Raw genomic sequence first — 22,928 nt, forward strand, 5'->3', positions numbered from 1 at the left:
ACACTCTTTTTGTAGAATCTGCAAGTGGATATTTGGAGCCGTTTGAGGCCTATGCTGGAAAAGGAAATATCTTCACATAAAAACTGAACAGAAGCATTCTCAGAAACTTCTTTGTGTTGAGTGCATTCAACTCACAGACTTGAACTTACCTATAGAAAGAGCAGTTCTGAAACACTCTTTTGGTAAAATCTGCAAGGGGTTATTTGGAGCACTTCGAGGCCTGTGCTGGGTTTTGGAATATCTTCACCTAAAAACTACAGAGAAGCATTCTCAGAAAGTTCTTCATGATGCATTCATTCAACTCACAGAGTTGAACCTTCCTTTTGATAGAACAGTTTTGAAACACTCTTTTTGTAGAATCTGCAAGAGGATATTTGGAGCGTTTTGAGGCCTATGCTGGAAAAGGAAATATCTTCACATAAAAACTAGACAGAAGCATTCTCAGAAACTTCTGTGTGATGAGTGCATTCAACTCACAGACTTGAACGTTCCTCTCGAAAGAGCAGTTTTGAAACACTCCTTTTGTAGAATCTGCAAGTGTTTATTTGGAGCGCTTTGAGGCCTATGTTGGAAAAGGAAATATCTCCACATAAAAACTAGACAGAAGCATTCTCAGAAACTTCTTTGTAATGAGTGCATTCTACTCACAGTGTTGAAGCTTGCTTTTGATAGAGCAGTTTGGAAACACTCTTTTTGTAGAATCTGCAAGTGGATATTTGGAGCGCTTTGAGGCCTATGCTGGAAAAGGAAATGTCTTCACATAAAAACTAGACAGAAGCATTCCAGGAAACTTCTGTATGATAAGTGCATTCAACTCACAGACTTGAACGTTCCTTTTGATAGAACTCTTTTGAAACACTCCTTTTGTAGAATTTGCAAGTGTTTATTCGGAGTGCTTTAAGGCCTAAGCTGGAAAACGAAATATCTTCACATAAAAACTAGACAGAAACATTCTCAGAAACTTCTTTGTGATGTGTGCATTCTACTCACAGTGTTGAAGCTTGCTTTTGATAGAGCCGTTTTGAAACACTCTTTTTGTAGAATCTGCAAGTGGATATTTGGAGCGCTTTGAGGCCTATGCTGGAAAAGGAAATGTCTTCACATAAAAACTAGACAGAAACATTCCAGGAAACTTCTGTATGATAAGTGCATTCAACTCACAGACTTGAACGTTCCTTTTGATAGAACTCTTTTGAAACACTCCTTTTGTAGAATTTGCAAGTGTTTATTTGGAGCGCTTTGAGGCCTAAGCTGGAAAAGGAAATATCTTCACCTGAGAACTAGACAGAAGCGTTCTCAGAAACTTCTTTCTGATGAGTGCATTCAACACACAGACTTGAACCTTGCTTTTGAAAGAGCAGCTTTGAAACACACTTTTCGTAGAATCTGCAAGTGGATATTTGGAGCGCTTTGAGGCCTATGCTGGGAAATGAAATCTCTTCACCTAAAAACTAGACAGAAGCATTCTGAGAAACTTCTGTGTGATGAGTGCATTCAACTCACAGACTTGAACGGTCCCTTTGATAGAACAGTTTGGAAACACTCCTTTTGTAGAATCTGCATGTGTTTATTTGGAGTTCTTTGAGGCCTATGCTGGAAAAGGAAATATCTTCATATAAAAACTAGATGGAAGCATTCTCAGAAACTTCTTTGTGATGAGTTCATTCAACTCACAGAGTTGAACCTACCAATTGATAGAGAAGTTTGGAAACACTCTTTTTGTAGAATCTGCAAGTGTATATATGGAGCCGTTTGAGGCCTATGCTGGAAAAGGAAATATCTTCACATAAAAACTGAACAGAAGAATTCTCAGAAACTTCTTTGTGTTGAGTGCATTCAACTCACAGACTTGAACTTACCTATAGAAAGAGCAGTTCTGAAACACCCTTTTGGTAAAATCTGCAAGGGGTTATTTGGAGCACTTCGAGGCCTGTGCTGGGTTTTGGAATATCTTCACCTAAAAACTACAGAGAAGCATTCTCAGAAAGTTCTTCATGATGCATTCATTCAACTCACAGAGTTGAACCTTCCTTTTGATAGAACAGTTTTGAAACACTCTTTTTGTAGAATCTGCAAGAGGATATTTGGAGCGTTTTGAGGCCTATGCTGGAAAAGGAAATATCTTCACATAAAAACTAGACAGAAGCATTCTCAGAAACTTCTGTGTGATGAGTGTATTCAACTCACAGACTTGAACGTTCCTCTCGAAAGAGCAGTTTTGAAACACTCCTTTTGTAGAATCTGCAAGTGTTTATTTGGAGCGCTTTGAGGCCTATGTTGGAAAAGGAAATATCTTCACATAAAAACTAGACAGAAGCATTCTCAGAAACTTCTTTGTGATGAGTGCATTCTACTCACAGTGTTGAAGCTTGCTTTTGATAGAGCAGTTTGGAAACACTCTTTTTGTAGAATCTGCAAGTGGATATTTGGAGCGCTTTGAGGCCTATGCTGGAAAAGGAAATGTCTTCACATAAAAACTAGACAGAAGGATTCCAGGAAACTTCTGTATGATAAGTGCATTCAACTCACAGACTTGAACGTTCCTTTTGATAGAACTCTTTTGAAACACTCCTTTTGTAGAATTTGCAAGTGTTTATTTGGAGCGCTTTAAGGCCTAAGCTGGAAAAGGAAATATCTTCACATAAAAACTAGACAGAAACATTCTCAGAAACTTCTTTGTGTTGAGTGCATTCTACTCACAGTGTTGAAGCTTGCTTTTGATAGAGCAGTTTTGAAACACTCTTTTTGTAGAATCTGCAAGTGGATATTTGGAGCGCTTTGAGGCCTATGCTGGAAAAGGAAATGTCTTCACATAAAAACTAGACAGAAACATTCCAGGAAACTTCTGTATGATAAGTGCATTCAACTCACAGACTTGAACGTTCCTTTTGATAGAACTCTTTTGAAACACTCCTTTTGTAGAATTTGCAAGTGTTTATTTGGAGCGCTTTGAGGCCTAAGCTGGAAAAGGAAATATCTTCACCTGAGAACTAGACAGAAGCGTTCTCAGAAACTTCTTTCTGATGAGTGCATTCAACACATAGACTTGAACCTTGCTTTTGAAAGAGCAGCTTTGAAACACACTTTTCGTAGAATCTGCAAGTGGATATTTGGAGCGCTTTGAGGCCTATGCTGGGAAATGAAATCTCTTCACCTAAAAACTAGACAGAAGCATTCTGAGAAAGTTCTGTGTGATGCGTGCATTCAACTCACAGACGTGAACGGTCCCTTTGATAGAACAGTTTGGAAACACTCCTTTTGTAGAATCTGCATGTGTTTATTTGGAGTTCTTTGAGGCCTATGCTGGAAAAGGAAATATCTTCATATAAAAACTAGATGGAAGCATTCTCAGAAACTTCTTTGTGACGAGTTCATTCAACTCACAGAGTTGAACCTACCAATTGATAGAGAAGTTTGGAAACACTCTTTTTGTAGAATCTGCAAGTGGATATTTGGAGCCGTTTGAGGCCTATGCTGGAAAAGGAAATATCTTCATATAAAAACTGAACAGAAGCATTCTCAGAAACTTCTTTGTGTTGAGTGCATTCAACTCACAGACTTGAACTTACCTATAGAAAGAGCAGTTCTGAAACACTCTTTTGGTAAAATCTGCAAGGGGTTATTTGGAGCACTTCGAGGCCTGTGCTGGGTTTTGGAATATCTTCACCTAAAAACTACAGAGAAGCATTCTCAGAAAGTTCTTCATGATGCATTCATTCAACTCACAGAGTTGAACCTTCCTTTTGATAGAACAGTTTTGAAACACTCTTTTTGTAGAATCTGCAAGAGGATATTTGGAGCGTTTTGAGGCCTATGCTGGAAAAGGAAATATCTTCACATAAAAACTAGACAGAAGCATTCTCAGAAACTTCTTTGTGATGAGTGCATTCTACTCACAGTGTTGAAGCTTGCTTTTGATAGAGCAGTTTTGAAACACTCTTTTTGTAGAATTTGCAAGTGGATATTTGGAGCGCTTTGAGGCCTATGCTGGAAAAGGAAATGTCTTCACATAAAAACTAGACAGAAGCATTCCAGGAAACTTCTGTATGATAAGTGCATTCAACTCACAGACTTGAACGTTCCTTTTGATAGAACTCTTTTGAAACACTCCTTTTGTAGAATTTGCAAGTGTTTATTTGGAGCGCTTTAAGGCCTAAGCTGGAAAAGGAAATATCTTCACTTAAAAACTAGACAGAAACATTCTCAAAAACTTCTTTGTGATGAGTGCATTCTACTCACAGTGTTGAAGCTTGCTTTTGATAGAGCAGTTTTGAAACACTCTTTTTGTAGAATCTGCAAGTGGATATTTGGAGCGCTTTGAGGCCTATGCTGGAAAAGGAAATGTCTTCACATAAAAACTAGACAGAAACATTCCAGGAAACTTCTGTATGATAAGTGCATTGAACTCACAGACTTGAACGTTCCTTTTGATAGAACTCTTTTGAAACACTCCTTTTGTAGAATTTGCAAGTGTTTATTTGGAGCGCTTTGAGGCCTAAGCTGGAAAAGGAAATATCTTCACCTGAGAACTAGACAGAAGGGTTCTCAGAAACTTCTTTCTGATGAGTGCATTCAACACACAGACTTGAACCTTGCTTTTGAAAGAGCAGCTTTGAAACACACTTTTCGTAGAATCTGCAAGTGGATATTTGGAGCGCTTTGAGGCCTATGCTGGGAAATGAAATCTCTTCACCTAAAAACTAGACAGAAGCATTCTGAGAAACTTCTGTGTGATGAGTGCATTCAACTCACAGACTTGAACGGTCCCTTTGATAGAACAGTTTGGAAACACTCCTTTTGTAGAATCTGCATGTGTTTATTTGGAGTTCTTTGAGGCCTATGCTGGAAAAGGAAATATCTTCATATAAAAACTAGATGGAAGCATTCTCAGAAACTTCTTTGTGATGAGTTCATTCAACTCACAGAGTTGAACCTACCAATTGATAGAGAAGTTTGGAAACACTCTTTTTGTAGAATCTGCAAGTGTATATATGGAGCCGTTTGAGGCCTATGCTGGAAAAGGAAATATCTTCACATAAAAACTGAACAGAAGCATTCTCAGAAACTTCTTTGTGTTGAGTGCATTCAACTCACAGACTTGAACTTACCTATAGAAAGAGCAGTTCTGAAACACTCTTTTGGTAAAATCTGCAAGGGGTTATTTGGAGCACTTCGAGGCCTGTGCTGGGTTTTGGAATATCTTCACCTAAAAACTACAGAGAAGCATTCTCAGAAAGTTCTTCATGATGCATTCATTCAACTCACAGAGTTGAACCTTCCTTTTGATAGAACAGTTTTGAAACACTCTTTTTGTAGAATCTGCAAGAGGATATTTGGAGCGTTTTGAGGCCTATGCTGGAAAAGGAAATATCTTCACATAAAAACTAGACAGAAGCATTCTCAGAAACTTCTGTGTGATGAGTGTATTCAACTCACAGACTTGAACGTTCCTCTCGAAAGAGCAGTTTTGAAACACTCCTTTTGTAGAATCTGCAAGTGTTTATTTGGAGCGCTTTGAGGCCTATGTTGGAAAAGGAAATATCTTCACATAAAAACTAGACAGAAGCATTCTCAGAAACTTCTTTGTGATGAGTGCATTCTACTCACAGTGTTGAAGCTTGCTTTTGATAGAGCAGTTTTGAAACACTCTTTTTGTAGAATCTGCAAGTGGATATTTGGAGCGCTTTGAGGCCTATGCTGGAAAAGGAAATGTCTTCACATAAAAACTAGACAGAAACATTCCAGGAAACTTCTGTATGATAAGTGCATTCAACTCACAGACTTGAACATTCCTTTTGATAGAACTCTTTTGAAAAACTCCTTTTGTAGAATATGCAAGTGTTTATTTGGAGCGCTTTGAGGCCTAAGCTGGAAAAGGAAGTATCTTCACCTAAGAACTAGACAGAAGCATTCTCAGAAACTTCTTTCTGATGAGTGCATTCAACACACAGACTTGAACCTTGCTTTTGAAAGAGCAGCTTTGAAACACACTTTTCGTAGAATCTGCAAGTGGATATTTGGAGCGCTTTGAGGCCTATGCTGAGAAATGAAATCTCTTCACCTAAAAACTAGACAGAAGCATTCTGAGAAACTTCTGTGTGATGAGTGCATTCAACTCACAGACTTGAACGGTCCCTTTGATAGAACAGTTTGGAAACACTCCTTTTGTAGAATCTGCATGTGTTTATTTGGAGTTCTTTGAGGCCTATGCTGGAAAAGGAAATATCTTCATATAAAAACTAGATGGAAGCATTCTCAGAAACTTCTTTGTGATGAGTTCATTCAACTCACAGAGTTGAACCTACCAATTGATAGAGAAGTTTGGAAACACTCTTTTTGTAGAATCTGCAAGTGGATATTTGGAGCCGTTTGAGGCCTATGCTGGAAAAGGAAATATCTTCACATAAAAACTGAACAGAAGCATTCTCAGAAACTTCTTTGTGTTGAGTGCATTCAACTCACGGACTTGAACTTACCTATAGAAAGAGCAGTTCTGAAACACTCTTTTGGTAAAATCTGCAAGGGGTTATTTGGAGCACTTCGAGGCCTGTGCTGGGTTTTGGAATATCTTCACCTAAAAACTACAGAGAAGCATTCTCAGAAAGTTCTTCATGATGCATTCATTCAACTCACAGAGTTAAACCTTCCTTTTGATAGAACAGTTTTGAAACACTCTTTTTGTAGAATCTGCAAGAGGATATTTGGAGCGTTTTGAGGCCTATGCTGGAAAAGGAAATATCTTCACATAAAAACTAGACAGAAGCATTCTCAGAAACTTCTGTGTGATGAGTGCATTCAACTCACAGACTTGAACGTTCCTCTCAAAAGAGCAGTTTTGAAACACTCCTTTTGTAGAATCTGCAAGTGTTTATTTGGAGCGCTTTGAGGCCTATGTTGGAAAAGGAAATATCTTCACATAAAAACTAGACAGAAGCATTCTCAGAAACTTCTTTGTGATGAGTGCATTCTACTCACAGTGTTGAAGCTTGCTTTTGATAGAGCAGTTTTGAAACACTCTTTTTGTAGAATCTGCAAGTGGATATTTGGAGCGCTTTGAGGCCTATGCTGGAAAAGGAAATGTCTTCACATAAAAACTAGACAGAAGCATTCCAGGAAACTTCTGTATGATAAGTGCATTCAACTCACAGACTTGAACGTTCCTTTTGATAGAACTCTTGAAACACTCCTTTTGTAGAATTTGCAAGTGTTTATTTGGAGCGCTTTGAGGCCTAAGCTGGAAAAGGAAATATCTTCACCTAAGAACTAGACAGAAGCATTCTCAGAAACTTCTTTCTGATGAGTGCATTCAACACACAGACTTGAACCTTGCTTTTGAAAGAGCAGCTTTGAAACACACTTTTCGTAGAATCTGCAAGTGGATATTTGGAGCGCTTTGAGGCCTATGCTGGGAAATGAAATCTCTTCACCTAAAACTAGACAGAAGCATTCTGAGAAACTTCTGTGTGATGAGTGCTTTCAACTCACAGACTTGAACGTTCCCTTTGATAGAGCAGTTTGGAAACACTCCTTTTGTAGAATCTGCATGTGTTTATTTGGAGTTCTTTGAGGCCTATGCTGGAAAAGGAAATATCTTCATATAAAAACTAGATGGAAGCATTCTCAGAAACTTCTTTGTGATGAGTTCATTCAACTCACAGAGTTGAACCTACCAATTGATAGAGAAGTTTGGAAACACTCTTTTTGTAGAATCTGCAAGTGGATATTTGGAGCCGTTTGAGGCCTATGCTGGAAAAGGAAATATCTTCACATAAAAACTGAACAGAAGCATTCTCAGAAACTTCTTTGTGTTGAGTGCATTCAACTCACAGACTTGAACTTACCTATAGAAAGAGCAGTTCTGAAACACTCTTTTGGTAAAATCTGCAAGGGGTTATTTGGAGCACTTCGAGGCCTGTGCTGGGTTTTGGAATATCTTCACCTAAAAACTACAGAGAAGCATTCTCAGAAAGTTCTTCATGATGCATTCATTCAACTCACAGAGTTGAACCTTCCTTTTGATAGAACAGTTTTGAAACACTCTTTTTGTAGAATCTGCAAGAGGATATTTGGAGCGTTTTGAGGCCTATGCTGGAAAAGGAAATATCTTCACATAAAAACTAGACAGAAGCATTCTCAGAAACTTCTGTGTGATGAGTGCATTCAACTCACAGACTTGAACGTTCCTCTCGAAAGAGCAGTTTTGAAACACTCCTTTTGTAGAATCTGCAAGTGTTTATTTGGAGCGCTTTGAGGCCTATGTTGGAAAAGGAAATATCTTCACATAAAAACTAGACAGAAGCATTCTCAGAAACTTCTTTGTGATGAGTGCATTCTACTCACAGTGTTGAAGCTTGCTTTTGATAGAGCAGTTTTGAAACACTCTTTTTGTAGAATCTGCAAGTGGATATTTGGAGCGCTTTGAGGCCTATGCTGGAAAAGGAAATGTCTTCACATAAAAACTAGACAGAAGCATTCCAGGAAACTTCTGTATGATAAGTGCATTCAACTCACAGACTTCAACGTTCCTTTTGATAGAACTCTTTTGAAACACTCCTTTTGTAGAATTTGCAAGTGTTTATTTGGAGTGCTTTAAGGCCTAAGCTGGAAAAGGAAATATCTTCACATAAAAACTAGACAGAAACATTCTCAGAAACTTCTTTGTGATGAGTGCATTCTACTCACAGTGTTGAAGCTTGCTTTTGATAGAGCAGTTTTGAAACACTCTTTTTGTAGAATCTGCAAGTGGATATTTGGAGCGCTTTGAGGCCTATGCTGGAAAAGGAAATGTCTTCACATAAAAACTAGACAGAAACATTCCAGGAAACTTCTGTATGATAAGTGCATTCAACTCACAGACTTGAACGTTCCTTTTGATAGAACTCTTTTGAAACACTCCTTTTGTAGAATTTGCAAGTGTTTATTTGGAGCGCTTTGAGGCCTAAGCTGGAAAAGGAAATATCTTCACCTGAGAACTAGACAGAAGCGTTCTCAGAAACTTCTTTCTGATGAGTGCATTCAGCACACAGACTTGAACCTTGCTTTTGAAAGAGCAGCTTTGAAACACACTTTTCATAGAATCTGCAAGTGGATATTTGGAGCGCTTTGAGGCCTATGCTGGGAAATGAAATCTCTTCACCTAAAAACTAGACAGAAGCATTCTGAGAAAGTTCTGTGTGATGAGTGCATTCAACTCACAGACTTGAACGGTCCCTTTGATAGAACAGTTGGGAAACACTCCTTTTGTAGAATCTGCATGTGTTTATTTGGAGTTCTTTGAGGCCTATGCGGGAAAAGGAAATATCTTCATATAAAAACTAGATGGAAGCATTCTCAGAAACTTCCTTGTGATGAGTTTCATTCAACTCACAGAGTTGAACCTACCAATTGATAGAGAAGTTTGGAAACACTCTTTTTGTAGAATCTGCAAGTGGATATTTGGAGCCGTTTGAGGCCTATGCTGGAAAAGGAAATATCTTCACATAAAAACTGAACAGAAGCATTCTCAGAAACTTCTTTGTGTTGAGTGCATTCAACTCACAGACTTGAACTTACCTATAGAAAGAGCAGTTCTGAAACACTCTTTTGGTAAAATCTGCAAGGGGTTATTTGGAGCACTTCGAGGCCTGGGCTGGGTTTTGGAATATCTTCACCTAAAAACTACAGAGAAGCATTCTCAGAAAGTTCTTCATGATGCATTCATTCAACTCACAGAGTTGAACCTTCCTTTTGATAGAACAGTTTTGAAACACTCTTTTTGTAGAATCTGCAAGAGGATATTTGGAGCGTTTTGAGGCCTATGCTGGAAAAGGAAATATCTTCACATAAAAACTAGACAGAAGCATTCTCAGAAACTTCTGTGTGATGAGTGCATTCAACTCACAGACTTGAACGTTCCTCTCGAAAGAGCAGTTTTGAAACACTCCTTTTGTAGAATCTGCAAGGTTTATTTGGAGCGCTTTGAGGCCTATGTTGGAAAAGGAAATATCTTCACATAAAAACTAGACAGAAGCATTCTCAGAAACTTCTTTGTGATGAGTGCATTCTACTCACAGTGTTGAAGCTTGCTTTTGATAGAGCAGTTTGGAAACACTCTTTTTGTAGAATCTGCAAGTGGATATTTGGAGCGCTTTGAGGCCTATGCTGGGAAATGAAATCTCTTCACCTAAAAACTAGACAGAAGCATTCTGAGAAACTTCTGTGTGATGAGTGCATTCAACTCACAGACTTGAACGTTCCCTTTGATAGAGCAGATTGGAAACACTCCTTTTGTAGAATCTGCATGTGTTTATTTGGAGTTCTTTGAGGCCTATGCTGGAAAAGGAAATATCTTCATATAAAAACTAGATGGAAGCATTCTCAGAAACTTCTTTGTGATGAGTTCATTCAACTCACAGAGTTGAACCTACCAATTGATAGAGAAGTTTGGAAACACTCTTTTTGTAGAATCTGCAAGTGTATATATGGAGCTGTTTGAGGCCTATGCTGGAAAAGGAAATATCTTCACATAAAAACTGAACAGAAGCATTCTCAGAAACTTTTTGTGTTGAGTGCATTCAACTCACAGACTTGAACTTACCTATAGAAAGAGCAGTTCTGAAACACTCTTTTGGTAAAATCTGCAAGGGGTTATTTGGAGCACTTCGAGGCCTGTGCTGGGTTTTGGAATATCTTCACCTAAAAACTACAGAGAAGCATTCTCAGAAAGTTCTTCATGATGCATTCATTCAACTCACAGAGTTGAACCTTCCTTTTGATAGAACAGTTTTGAAACACTCTTTTTGTAGAATCTGCAAGAGGATATTTGGAGCGTTTTGAAGCCTATGCTGGAAAAGGAAATATCTTCACATAAAAACTAGACAGAAGCATTCTCAGAAACTTCTGTGTGATGAGTGTATTCAACTCACAGACTTGAACGTTCCTCTCGAAAGAGCAGTTTTGAAACACTCCTTTTGTAGAATCTGCAAGTGTTTATTTGGAGCGCTTTGAGGCCTATGTTGGAAAAGGAAATATCTTCACATAAAAACTAGACAGAAGCATTCTCAGAAACTTCTTTGTGATGAGTGCATTCTACTCACACTGTTGAAGCTTGCTTTTGATAGAGCAGTTTGGAAACACTCTTTTTGTAGAATCTGCAAGTGGATATTTGGAGCGCTTTGAGGCCTATGCTGGAAAAGGAAATGTCTTCACATAAAAACTAGACAGAAGCATTCCAGGAAACTTCTGTATGATAAGTGCATTCAACTCACAGACTTGAACGTTCCTTTTGATAGAACTCTTTTGAAACACTCCTTTTGTAGAATTTGCAAGTGTTTATTTGGAGCGCTTTGAGGCCTAAGCTGGAAAAGGAAATATCTTCACCTAAGAACTAGACAGAAGCATTCTCAGAAACTTCTTTCTGATGAGTGCATTCAACACACAGACTTGAACCTTGCTTTTGAAAGAGCAGCTTTGAAACACACTTTTCGTAGAATCTGCAAGTGGATATTTGGAGCGCGTTGAGGCCTATGCTGGGAAATGAAATCTCTTCACCTAAAAACTAGACAGAAGCATTCTGAGAAAGTTCTGTGTGATGAGTGCATTCAACTCACAGACTTGAACGGTCCCATTGATAGAACAGTTTGGAAACACTCCTTTTGTAGAATCTGCATGTGTTTATTTGGAGTTCTTTGAGGCCTATGCTGGAAAAGGAAATATCTTCATATAAAAACTAGATGGAAGCATTCTCAGAAACTTCTTTGTGATGAGTTCATTCAACTCACAGAGTTGAACCTACCAATTGATAGAGAAGTTTGGAAACACTCTTTTTGTAGAATCTGCAAGTGGATATTTGGAGCCGTTTGAGGCCTATGCTGGAAAAGGAAATATCTTCAGATAAAAACTGAACAGAAGCATTCTCAGAAACTTCTTTGTGTTGAGTGCATTCAACTCACAGACTTGAACTTACCTATAGAAAGAGCAGTTCTGAAACACTCTTTTGGTAAAATCTGCAAGGGGTTATTTGGAGCACTTCGAGGCCTGTGCTGGGTTTTGGAATATCTTCACCTAAAAACTACAGAGAAGCATTCTCAGAAAGTTCTTCATGATGCATTCATTCAACTCACAGAGTTGAACCTTCCTTTTGATAGAACAGTTTTGAAACACTCTTTTTGTAGAATCTGCAAGAGGATATTTGGAGCCTTTTGAGGCCTATGCTGGAAAAGGAAATATCTTCACATAAAAACTAGACCGAAGCATTCTCAGAAACTTCTGTGTGATGAGTGCATTCAACTCACAGACTTGAACGTTCCTCTCGAAAGAGCAGTTTTGAAACACTCCTTTTGTAGAATCTGCAAGTGTTTATTTGGAGCGCTTTGAGGCCTATGTTGGAAAAGGAAATATCTTCACATAAAAACTAGACAGAAGCATTCTCAGAAACTTCTTTGTGATGAGTGCATTCTACTCACAGTGTTGAAGCTTGCTTTTGATAGAGCAGTTTGGAAACACTCTTTTTGTAGAATCTGCAAGTGGATATTTGGAGCGCTTTGAGGCCTATGCTGGAAAAGGAAATGTCTTCACATAAAAACTAGACAGAAGCATTCCAGGAAACTTCTGTATGATAAGTGCATTCAACTCACAGACTTGAACGTTCCTTTTGATAGAACTCTTTTGAAACACTCCTTTTGTAGAATTTGCAAGTGTTTATTTGGAGCGCTTTAAGGCCTAAGCTGGAAAAGGAAATATCTTCACATAAAAACTAGACAGAAACATTCTCAGAAACTTCTTTGTGATGAGTGCATTCTACACACAGTGTTGAAGCTTGCTTTTGATAGAGCAGTTTTGAAACACTCTTTTTGTAGAATCTGCAAGTGGATATTTGGAGCGCTTTGAGGCCTATGCTGGAAAAGGAAATGTCTTCACATAAAAACTAGACAGAAACATTCCAGGAAACTTCTGTATGATAAGTGCATTCAACTCACAGACTTGAACGTTCCTTTTGATAGAACTCTTTTGAAACACTCCTTTTGTAGAATTTGCAAGTGTTTATTTGGAGCGCTTTGAGGCCTAAGCTGGAAAAGGAAATATCTTCACCTAAGAACTAGACAGAAGCGTTCTCAGAAACTTCTTTCTGATGAGTGCATTCAACACACAGACTTGAACCTTGCTTTTGAAAGAGCAGCTTTGAAACACACTTTTCGTAGAATCTGCAAGTGGATATTTGGAGCGCTTTGAGGCCTATGCTGGGAAATGAAATCTCTTCACCTAAAACTAGACAGAAGCATTCTGAGAAACTTCTGTGTGATGAGTGCATTCAACTCACAGACTTGAACAGTCCCTTTGATAGAACAGTTTGGAAACACTCCTTTTGTAGAATCTGCATGTGTTTATTTGGAGTTCTTTGAGGCCTATGCTGGAAAAGGAAATATCTTCATATAAAAACTAGATGGAAGCATTCTCAGAAACTTCTTTGTGATGAGTTCATTCAACTCACAGAGTTGAACCTACCAATTGATAGAGAAGTTTGGAAACACTCTTTTTGTAGAATCTGCAAGTGGATATTTGGAGCCGTTTGAGGCCTATGCTGGAAAAGGAAATATCTTCACATAAAAACTGAACAGAAGCATTCTCAGAAACTTCTTTGTGTTGAGTGCATTCAACTCACAGACTTGAACTTACCTATAGAAAGAGCAGTTCTGAAACACTCTTTTGGTAAAATCTGCAAGGGGTTATTTGGAGCACTTCGAGGCCTGTGCTGGGTTTTGGAATATCTTCACCTAAAAACTACAGAGAAGCATTCTCAGAAAGTTCTTCATGATGCATTCATTCAACTCACAGAGTTGAACCTTCCTTTTGATAGAACAGTTTTGAAACACTCTTTTTGTAGAATCTGCAAGAGGATATTTGCAGCGTTTTGAGGCCTATGCTGGAAAAGGAAATATCTTCACATAAAAACTAGACAGAAGCATTCTCAGAAACTTCTGTGTGATGAGTGCATTCAACTCACAGACTTGAACGTTCCTCTCGAAAGAGCAGTTTTGAAACACTCCTTTTGTAGAATCTGCAAGTGTTTATTTGGAGCGCTTTGAGGCCTATGTTGGAAAAGGAAATATCTTCACATAAAAACTAGACAGAAGCATTCTCAGAAACTTCTTTGTGATGAGTGCATACTACTCACGGTGTTGAAGCTTGCTTTTGATAGAGCAGTTTTGAAACACTCTTTTTGTAGAATCTGCAAGTGGATATTTGGAGCGCTTTGAGGCCTATGCTGGAAAAGGAAATGTCTTCACATAAAAACCAGACAGAAGCATTCCAGGAAACTTCTGTATGATAAGTGCATTCAACTCACAGACTTGAACGTTCCTTTTGATAGAACTCTTTTGAAACACTCCTTTTGTAGAATTTGCAAGTGTTTATTTGGAGCGCTTTGAGGCCTAAGCTGGAAAAGGAAATATCTTCACCTAAGAACTAGACAGAAGCATTCTCAGAAACTTCTTTCTGATGAGTGCATTCAACACACAGACTTGAACCTTGCTTTTGAAAGAGCAGCTTTGAAACACACTTTTCGTAGAATCTGCAAGTGGATATTTGGAGCGCTTTGAGGCCTATGCTGGAAAAGGAAATGTCTTCACATAAAAACTAGACAGAAACATTCCAGGAAACTTCTGTATGATAAGTGCATTCAACTCACAGACTTGAACGTTCCTTTTGATAGAACTCTTTTGAAACACTCCTTTTGTAGAATTTGCAAGTGTATATTTGGAGCGCTTTGAGGCCTAAGCTGGCAAAGGAAATATCTTCACCTGAGAACTAGACAGAAGCGTTCTCAGAAACTTCTTTCTGATGAGTGCATTCAACACACAGACTTGAACCTTGTTTTTGAAAGAGCAGCTTTGAAACACACTTTTCCTAGAATCTGCAAGTGGATATTTGGAGCGCTTTGAGGCCTATGCTGGGAAATGAAATCTCTTCACCTAAAAACTAGACAGAAGCATTCTGAGAAACTTCTGTGTGATGACTGCATTCAACTCACAGACTTGAACGGTCCCTTTGATAGAACAGTTTGGAAACACTCCTTTTGTAGAATCTGCATGTGTTTATTTGGAGTTCTTTGAGGCCTATGCTGGAAAAGGAAATATCTTCATATAAAAACTAGATGGAAGCATTCTCAGAAACTTCTTTGTGATGAGTTCATTCAACTCACAGAGTTGAACCTACCAATTGATAGAGAAGTTTGGAAACACTCTTTTTGTAGAATCTGCAAGTGGATATTTGGAGCCGTTTGAGGCCTATGCTGGAAAAGGAAATATCTTCACATAAAAACTGAACAGAAGCATTCTCAGAAACTTCTTTGTGTTGAGTGCATTCAACTCACAGACTTGAACTTACCTATAGAAAGAGCAGTTCTGAAACACTCTTTTGGTAAAATCTGCAAGGGGTTATTTGGAGCACTTCGAGGCCTGGGCTGGGTTTTGGAATATCTTCTCCTAAAAACTACAGAGAAGCATTCTCAGAAAGTTCTTCATGATGCATTCATTCAACTCACAGAGTTGAACCTTCCTTTTGATAGAACAGTTTTGAAACACTCTTTTTGTAGAATCTGCAAGAGGATATTTGGAGCGTTTTGAGGCCTATGCTGGAAAAGGAAATATCTTCACATAAAAACTAGACAGAAGCATTCTCAGAAACTTCTGTGTGATGAGTGCATTCAACTCACAGACTTGAACGTTCCTCTCGAAAGAGCAGTTTTGAAACAATCCTTTTGTAGAATCTGCAAGTGTTTATTTGGAGCGCTTTGAGGCCTATGTTGGAAAAGGAAATATCTTCACATAAAAACTAGACAGAAGCATTCTCAGAAACTTCTTTGTGATGAGTGCATTCTACTCACAGTGTTGAAGCTTGCTTTTGATAGAGCAGTTTGGAAACACTCTTTTTGTAGAATCTGCAAGTGGATATTTGGAGCGCTTTGAGGCCTATGCTGGAAAAGGAAATGTCTTCACATAAAAACTAGACAGAAGCATTCCAGGAAACTTCTGTATGATAAGTGCATTCAACTCACAGACTTGAACATTCCTTTTGATAGAACTCTTCTGAAACACTCCTTTTGTAGAATTTGCAAGTGTTTATTTGGAGCGCTTTGAGGCCTAAGCTGGAAAAGGAAATATCTTCACCTAAGAACTAGACAGAAGCATTCTCAGAAACTTCTTTCTGATGAGTGCATTCAACACACAGACTTGAACCTTGCTTTTGAAAGAGCAGCTTTGAAACACACTTTTCGTAGAATCTGCAAGTGGATATTTGGAGCGCTTTGAGGCCTATGCTGGGAAATGAAATCTCTTCACCTAAAAACTAGACAGAAGCATTCTGAGAAACTTCTGTGTGATGAGTGCATTCAACTCACAGACTTGAACGTTCCCTTTGATAGAGCAGATTGGAAACACTCCTTTTGTAGAATCTGCATGTGTTTATTTGGAGTTCTTTGAGGCCTATGCTGGAAAAGGAAATATCTTCATATAAAAACTAGATGGAAGCATTCTCAGAAACTTCTTTGTGATGAGTTCATTCAACTCACAGAGTTGAACCTACCAATTGATAGAGAAGTTTGGAAACACTCTTTTTGTAGAATCTGCAAGTGTATATATGGAGCTGTTTGAGGCCTATGCTGGAAAAGGAAATATCTTCACATAAAAACTGAACAGAAGCATTCTCAGAAACTTCTTTGTGTTGAGTGCATTCAACTCACAGACTTGAACTTACCTATAGAAAGAGCAGTTCTGAAACACTCTTTTGGTAAAATCTGCAAGGGGTTATTTGGAGCACTTCGAGGCCTGTGCTGGGTTTTGGAATATCTTCACCTAAAAACTACAGAGAAGCATTCTCAGAAAGATCTTCATGATGCATTCATTCAACTCACAGAGTTGAACCTTCCTTTTGATAGAACAGTTTTGAAACACTCTTTTTGTAGAATCTGCAAGAGGATATTTGGAGCGTTTTGAAGCCTATGCTGGAAAAGGAAATATCTTCACATAAAAACTAGACAGAAGCATTCTCAGAAACTTCTGTGTGATGAGTGTATTCAACTCACAGACTTGAACGTTCCTCTCGAAAGAGCAGTTTTGAAACACTCCTTTTGTAGAATCTGCAAGTGTTTATTTGGAGCGCTTTGAGGCCTATGTTGGAAAAGGAAATATCTTCACATAAAAACTAGACAGAAGCATTCTCAGAAACTTCTTTGTGATGAGTGCATTCTACTCACACTGTTGAAGCTTGCTTTTGATAGAGCAGTTTGGAAACACTCTTTTTGTAGAATCTGCAACTGGATATTTGGAGCGCTTTGAGGCCTATGCTGGAAAAGGAAATGTCTTCACATAAAAACTAGACAGAAGCATTCCAGGAAACTTCTGTATGATAAGTGCATTCAACTCACAGACTTGAACGTTCCTTTTGATAGAACTCTTTTGAAACACTCCTTTTGTAGAATTTGCAAGTGTTTATTTGGAGCGCTTTGAGGCCTAAGCTGGAAAAGGAAATATCTTCACCTAAGAACTAGACAGAAGCATTCTCAGAAACTTCTTTCTGATGAGTGCATTCAACACACAGACTTGAACCTTGCTTTTGAAAGAGCAGCTTTGAAACACACTTTTCGTAGAATCTGCAAGTGGATATGTGGAGCGCGTTGAGGCCTATGCTGGGAAATGAAATCTCTTCACCTAAAAACTAGACAGAAGCATTCTGAGAACGTTCTGTGTGATGAGTGCATTCAACTCACAGACTTGAACGGTCCCATTGATAGAACAGTTTGGAAACACTCCTTTTGTAGAATCTGCATGTGTTTATTTGGAGTTCTTTGAGGCCTATGCTGGAAAAGGAAATATCTTCATATAAAAACTAGATGGAAGCATTCTCAGAAACTTCTTTGTGATGAGTTCATTCAACTCACAGAGTTGAACCTACCAATTGATAGAGAAGTTTGGAAACACTCTTTTTGTAGAATCTGCAAGTGGATATTTGGAGCCGTTTGAGGCCTATGCTGGAAAAGGAAATATCTTCAGATAAAAACTGAACAGAAGCATTCTCAGAAACTTCTTTGCGTTGAGTGCATTCAACTCACAGACTTGAACTTACCTATAGAAAGAGCAGTTCTGAAACACTCTTTTGGTAAAATCTGCAAGGGGTTATTTGGAGCACTTCGAGGCCTGTGCTGGGTTTTGGAATATCTTCACCTAAAAACTACAGAGAAGCATTCTCAGAAAGTTCTTCATGATGCATTCATTCAACTCACAGAGTTGAACCTTCCTTTTGATAGAACAGTTTTGAAACACTCTTTTTGTAGAATCTGCAAGAGGATATTTGGAGCCTTTTGAGGCCTATGCTGGAAAAGGAAATATCTTCACATAAAAACTAGACAGAAGCATTCTCAGAAACTTCTGTGTGATGAGTGCATTCAACTCACAGACTTGAACGTTCCTCTCGAAAGAGCAGTTTTGGAACACTCCTTTTGTAGAATCTACAAGTGTTTATTTGGAGCGCTTTGAGGCCTATGTTGGAAAAGGAAATATCTTCACATAAAAACTAGACAGAAGCATTCTCAGAAACTTCTTTGTGATGAGTGCATTCTACTCACAGTGTTGAAGCTTGCTTTTGATAGAGCAGTTTGGAAACACTCTTTTTGTAGAATCTGCAAGTGGATATTTGGAGCTCTTTGAGGCCTATGCTGGAAAAGGAAATGTCTTCACATAAAAACTAGACAGAAGCATTCCAGGAAACTTCTGTATTATAAGTGCATTCAACTCACAGACTTGAACGTTCCTTTTGAGAGAACTCTTTTGAAACACTCCTTTTGTAGAATTTGCAAGTGTTTATTTGGAGCGCTTTGAGGCCTAAGCTGGAAAAGGAAATATCTTCACGTAAGAACTAGACAGAAGCATTCTCAGAAACTTCTTTGTGATGAGTGCATTCTACTCACAGTGTTGAAGCTTGCTTTTGATAGAGCAGTTTTGAAACACTCTTTTGGTAGAATCTGCAAGTGGATATTTGGAGCGCTTTGAGGCCTATGCTGGAAAAGGAAATGTCTTCACATAAAAACTAGACAGAAACATTCCAGGAAACTTCTGTATGATAAGTGCATTCAACTCACAGACTTGAACGTTCCTTTTGATAGAACTCTTTTGAAACACTCCTTTTGTAGAATTTGCAAGTGTTTATTTGGAGCGCTTTGAGGCCTAAGCTGGAAAAGGAAATATCTTCACCTAAGAACTAGACAGAAGCATTCTCAGAAACTTCTTTCTGATGAGTGCTTTCAACACACAGACTTGAACCTTGCTTTTGAAAGAGCAGCTTTGAAACACACTTTTCGTAGAATCTGCAAGTGGATATTTGGAGCCCTTTGAGGCCTATGCTGGGAAATGAAATCTCTTCACCTAAAAACTAGACAGAAGCATTCTGAGAAACTTCTGTGTGATGAGTGCATTCAACTCACAGACTTGAACGTTCCCTTTGATAGAACAGTTTGGAAACACTCCTTTTGTAGAATCTGCATGTGTTTATTTGGAGTTCTTTGAGGCCTATGCTGGAAAAGGAAATATCTTCATATAAAAACTAGATGGAAGCATTCTCAGAAACTTCTTTGTGATGAGTTCATTCAACTCACAGAGTTGAACCTACCAATTGATAGAGAAGTTTGGAAACACTCTTTTTGTAGAATCTGCAAGTGGATATTTGGAGCCGTTTGAGGCCTATGCTGGAAAAGGAAATATCTTCACATAAAAACTGAACAGAAGCATTCTCAGAAACTTCTTTGTGTTGAGTGCATTCAACTCACAGACTTGAACTTACCTATAGAAAGAGCAGTTCTGAAACACTCTTTTGGTAAAATCTGCAAGGGGTTATTTGGAGCACTTCGAGGCCTGTGCTGGGTTTTGGAATATCTTCACCTAAAAACTACAGAGAAGCATTCTCAGAAAGTTCTTCATGATGCATTCATTCAACTCACAGAGTTGAACCTTCCTTTTGATAGAACAGTTTTGAAACACTCTTTTTGTAGAATCTGCAAGAGGATATTTGGAGCGTTTTGAGGCCAATGCTGGAAAAGGAAATATCTTCACATAAAAACTAGACAGAAGCATTCTCAGAAACTTCTGTGTGATGAGTGCATTCAACTCACAGACTTGAACGTTCCTCTCGAAAGAGCAGTTTTGAAACACTCCTTTTGTAGAATCTGCAAGTGTTTATTTGGAGCGCTTTGAGGCCTATGTTGGAAAAGGAAATATCTTCACATAAAAACTAGACAGAAGCATTCTCAGAAACTTCTTTGTGATGAGTGCATTCTACTCACACTGTTGAAGCTTGCTTTTGATAGAGCAGTTTGGAAACACTCTTTTTGTAGAATCTGCAAGTGGATATTTGGAGCGCTTTGAGGCCTATGCTGGAAAAGGAAATGTCTTCACATAAAAACTAGACAGAAGCATTCCAGGAAACTTCTGTATGATAAGTGCATTCAACTCACAGACTTGAACATTCCTTTTGATAGAACTCTTTTGAAACACTCCTTTTGTAGAATTTGCAAGTGTTTATTTGGAGCGCTTTGAGGCCTAAGCTGGAAAAGGAAATATCTTCACCTAAGAACTAGACAGAAGCATTCTCAGAAACTTCTTTCTGATGAGTGCATTCAACACACAGACTTGAACCTTGCTTTTGAAAGAGCAGCTTTGAAACACACTTTTCGTAGAATCTGCAAGTGGATATTTGGAGCGCTTTGAGGCCTATGCTGGGAAATGAAATCTCTTCACCTAAAAACTAGACAGAAGCATTCTGAGAAACTTCTGTGTGATGAGTGCATTCAACTCACAGACTTGAACGGTCCCTTTGATAGAACAGTTTGGAAACACTCCTTTTGTAGAATCTGCATGTGTTTATTTGGAGTTCTTTGAGGCCTATGCTGGAAAAGGAAATATCTTCATATAAAAACTAGATGGAAGCATTCTCAGAAACTTCTTTGTGATGAGTTCATTCAACTCACAGAGTTGAACCTACCAATTGATAGAGAAGTTTGGAAACACTCTTTTTGTAGAATCTGCAAGTGTATATATGGAGCCGTTTGAGGCCTATGCTGGAAAAGGAAATATCTTCACATAAAAACTGAACAGAAGCATTCTCAGAAACTTCTTTGTGTTGAGTGCATTCAACTCACAGACTTGAACTTACCTATAGAAAGAGCAGTTCTGAAACACTCTTTTGGTAAAATCTGCAAGGGGTTATTTGGAGCACTTCGAGGCCTGTGCTGGGTTTTGGAATATCTTCACCTAAAAACTACAGAGAAGCATTCTCAGAAAGTTCTTCATGATGCATTCATTCAACTCACAGAGTTGAACCTTCCTTTTGATAGAACAGTTTTGAAACACTCTTTTTGTAGAATCTGCAAGAGGATATTTGGAGCGTTTTGAAGCCTATGCTGGAAAAGGAAATATCTTCACATAAAAACTAGACAGAAGCATTCTCAGAAACTTCTGTGTGATGAGTGTATTGAACTCACAGACTTGAACGTTCCTCTCGAAAGAGCAGTTTTGAAACACTCCTTTTGTAGAATCTGCAAGTGTTTATTTGGAGCGCTTTGAGGCCTATGTTGGAAAAGGAAATATCTTCACATAAAAACTAGACAGAAGCATTCTCAGAAACTTCTTTGTGATGAGTGCATTCTACTCACACTGTTGAAGCTTGCTTTTGATAGAGCAGTTTGGAAACACTCTTTTTGTAGAATCTGCAAGTGGATATTTGGAGCGCTTTGAGGCCTATGCTGGAAAAGGAAATGTCTTCACATAAAAACTAGACAGAAGCATTCCAGGAAACTTCTGTATGATAAGTGCATTCAACTCACAGACTTGAACGTTCCTTTTGATAGAACTCTTTTGAAACACTCCTTTTGTAGAATTTGCAAGTGTTTATTTGGAGCGCTTTGAGGCCTAAGCTGGAAAAGGAAATATCTTCACCTAAGAACTAGACAGAAGCATTCTCAGAAACTTCTTTCTGATGAGTGCATTCAACACACAGACTTGAACCTTGCTTTTGAAAGAGCAGCTTTGAAACACACTTTTCGTAGAATCTGCAAGTGGATATTTGGAGCGCTTTGAGGCCTATGCTGGGAAATGAAATCTCTTCACCTAAAACTAGACAGAAGCATTCTGAGAAAGTTCTGTGTGATGAGTGCATTCAACTCACAGACTTGAACGTTCCCTTTGATAGAGCAGATTGGAAACACTCCTTTTGTAGAATCTGCATGTGTTTATTTGGAGTTCTTTGAGGCCTATGCTGGAAAAGGAAATATCTTCATATAAAAACTAGATGGAAGCATTCTCAGAAACTTCTTTGTGATGAGCTCATTCAACTCACAGAGTTGAACCTACCAATTGATAGAGAAGTTTGGAAACACTCTTTTTGTAGAATCTGCAAGTGGATATTTGGAGCCGTTTGAGGCCTATGCTGGAAAAGGAAATATCTACACATAAAAACTGAACAGAAGCATTCTCAGAAACTTCTTTGTGTTGAGTGCATTCAACACACAGACTTGAACTTACCTATAGAAAGAGCAGTTCTGAAACACTCTTTTGGTAAAATCTGCAAGGGGTTATTTGGAGCACTTCGAGGCCTGTGCTGGGTTTTGGAATATCTTCACCTAAAAACTACAGAGAAGCATTCTCAGAAAGTTCTTCATGATGCATTCATTCAACTCACAGAGTTGAACCTTCCTTTTGATAGAACAGTTTTGAAACACTCTTTTTGTAGAATCTGCAAGAGGATATTTGGAGCGTTTTGAGGCCTATGCTGGAAAAGGAAATATCTTCACATAAAAACTAGACAGAAGCATTCTCAGAAACTTCTGTGTGATGAGTGCATTCAACTCACAGACTTGAACGTTCCTCTCGAAAGAGCAGTTTTGAAACACTCCTTTTGTAGAATCT

Source organism: Pongo abelii, chromosome 15 (assembly GCF_028885655.2).
Source record: "Pongo abelii isolate AG06213 chromosome 15, NHGRI_mPonAbe1-v2.0_pri, whole genome shotgun sequence".
In the NCBI taxonomy this organism is placed as follows: domain Eukaryota; kingdom Metazoa; phylum Chordata; class Mammalia; order Primates; family Hominidae; genus Pongo; species Pongo abelii.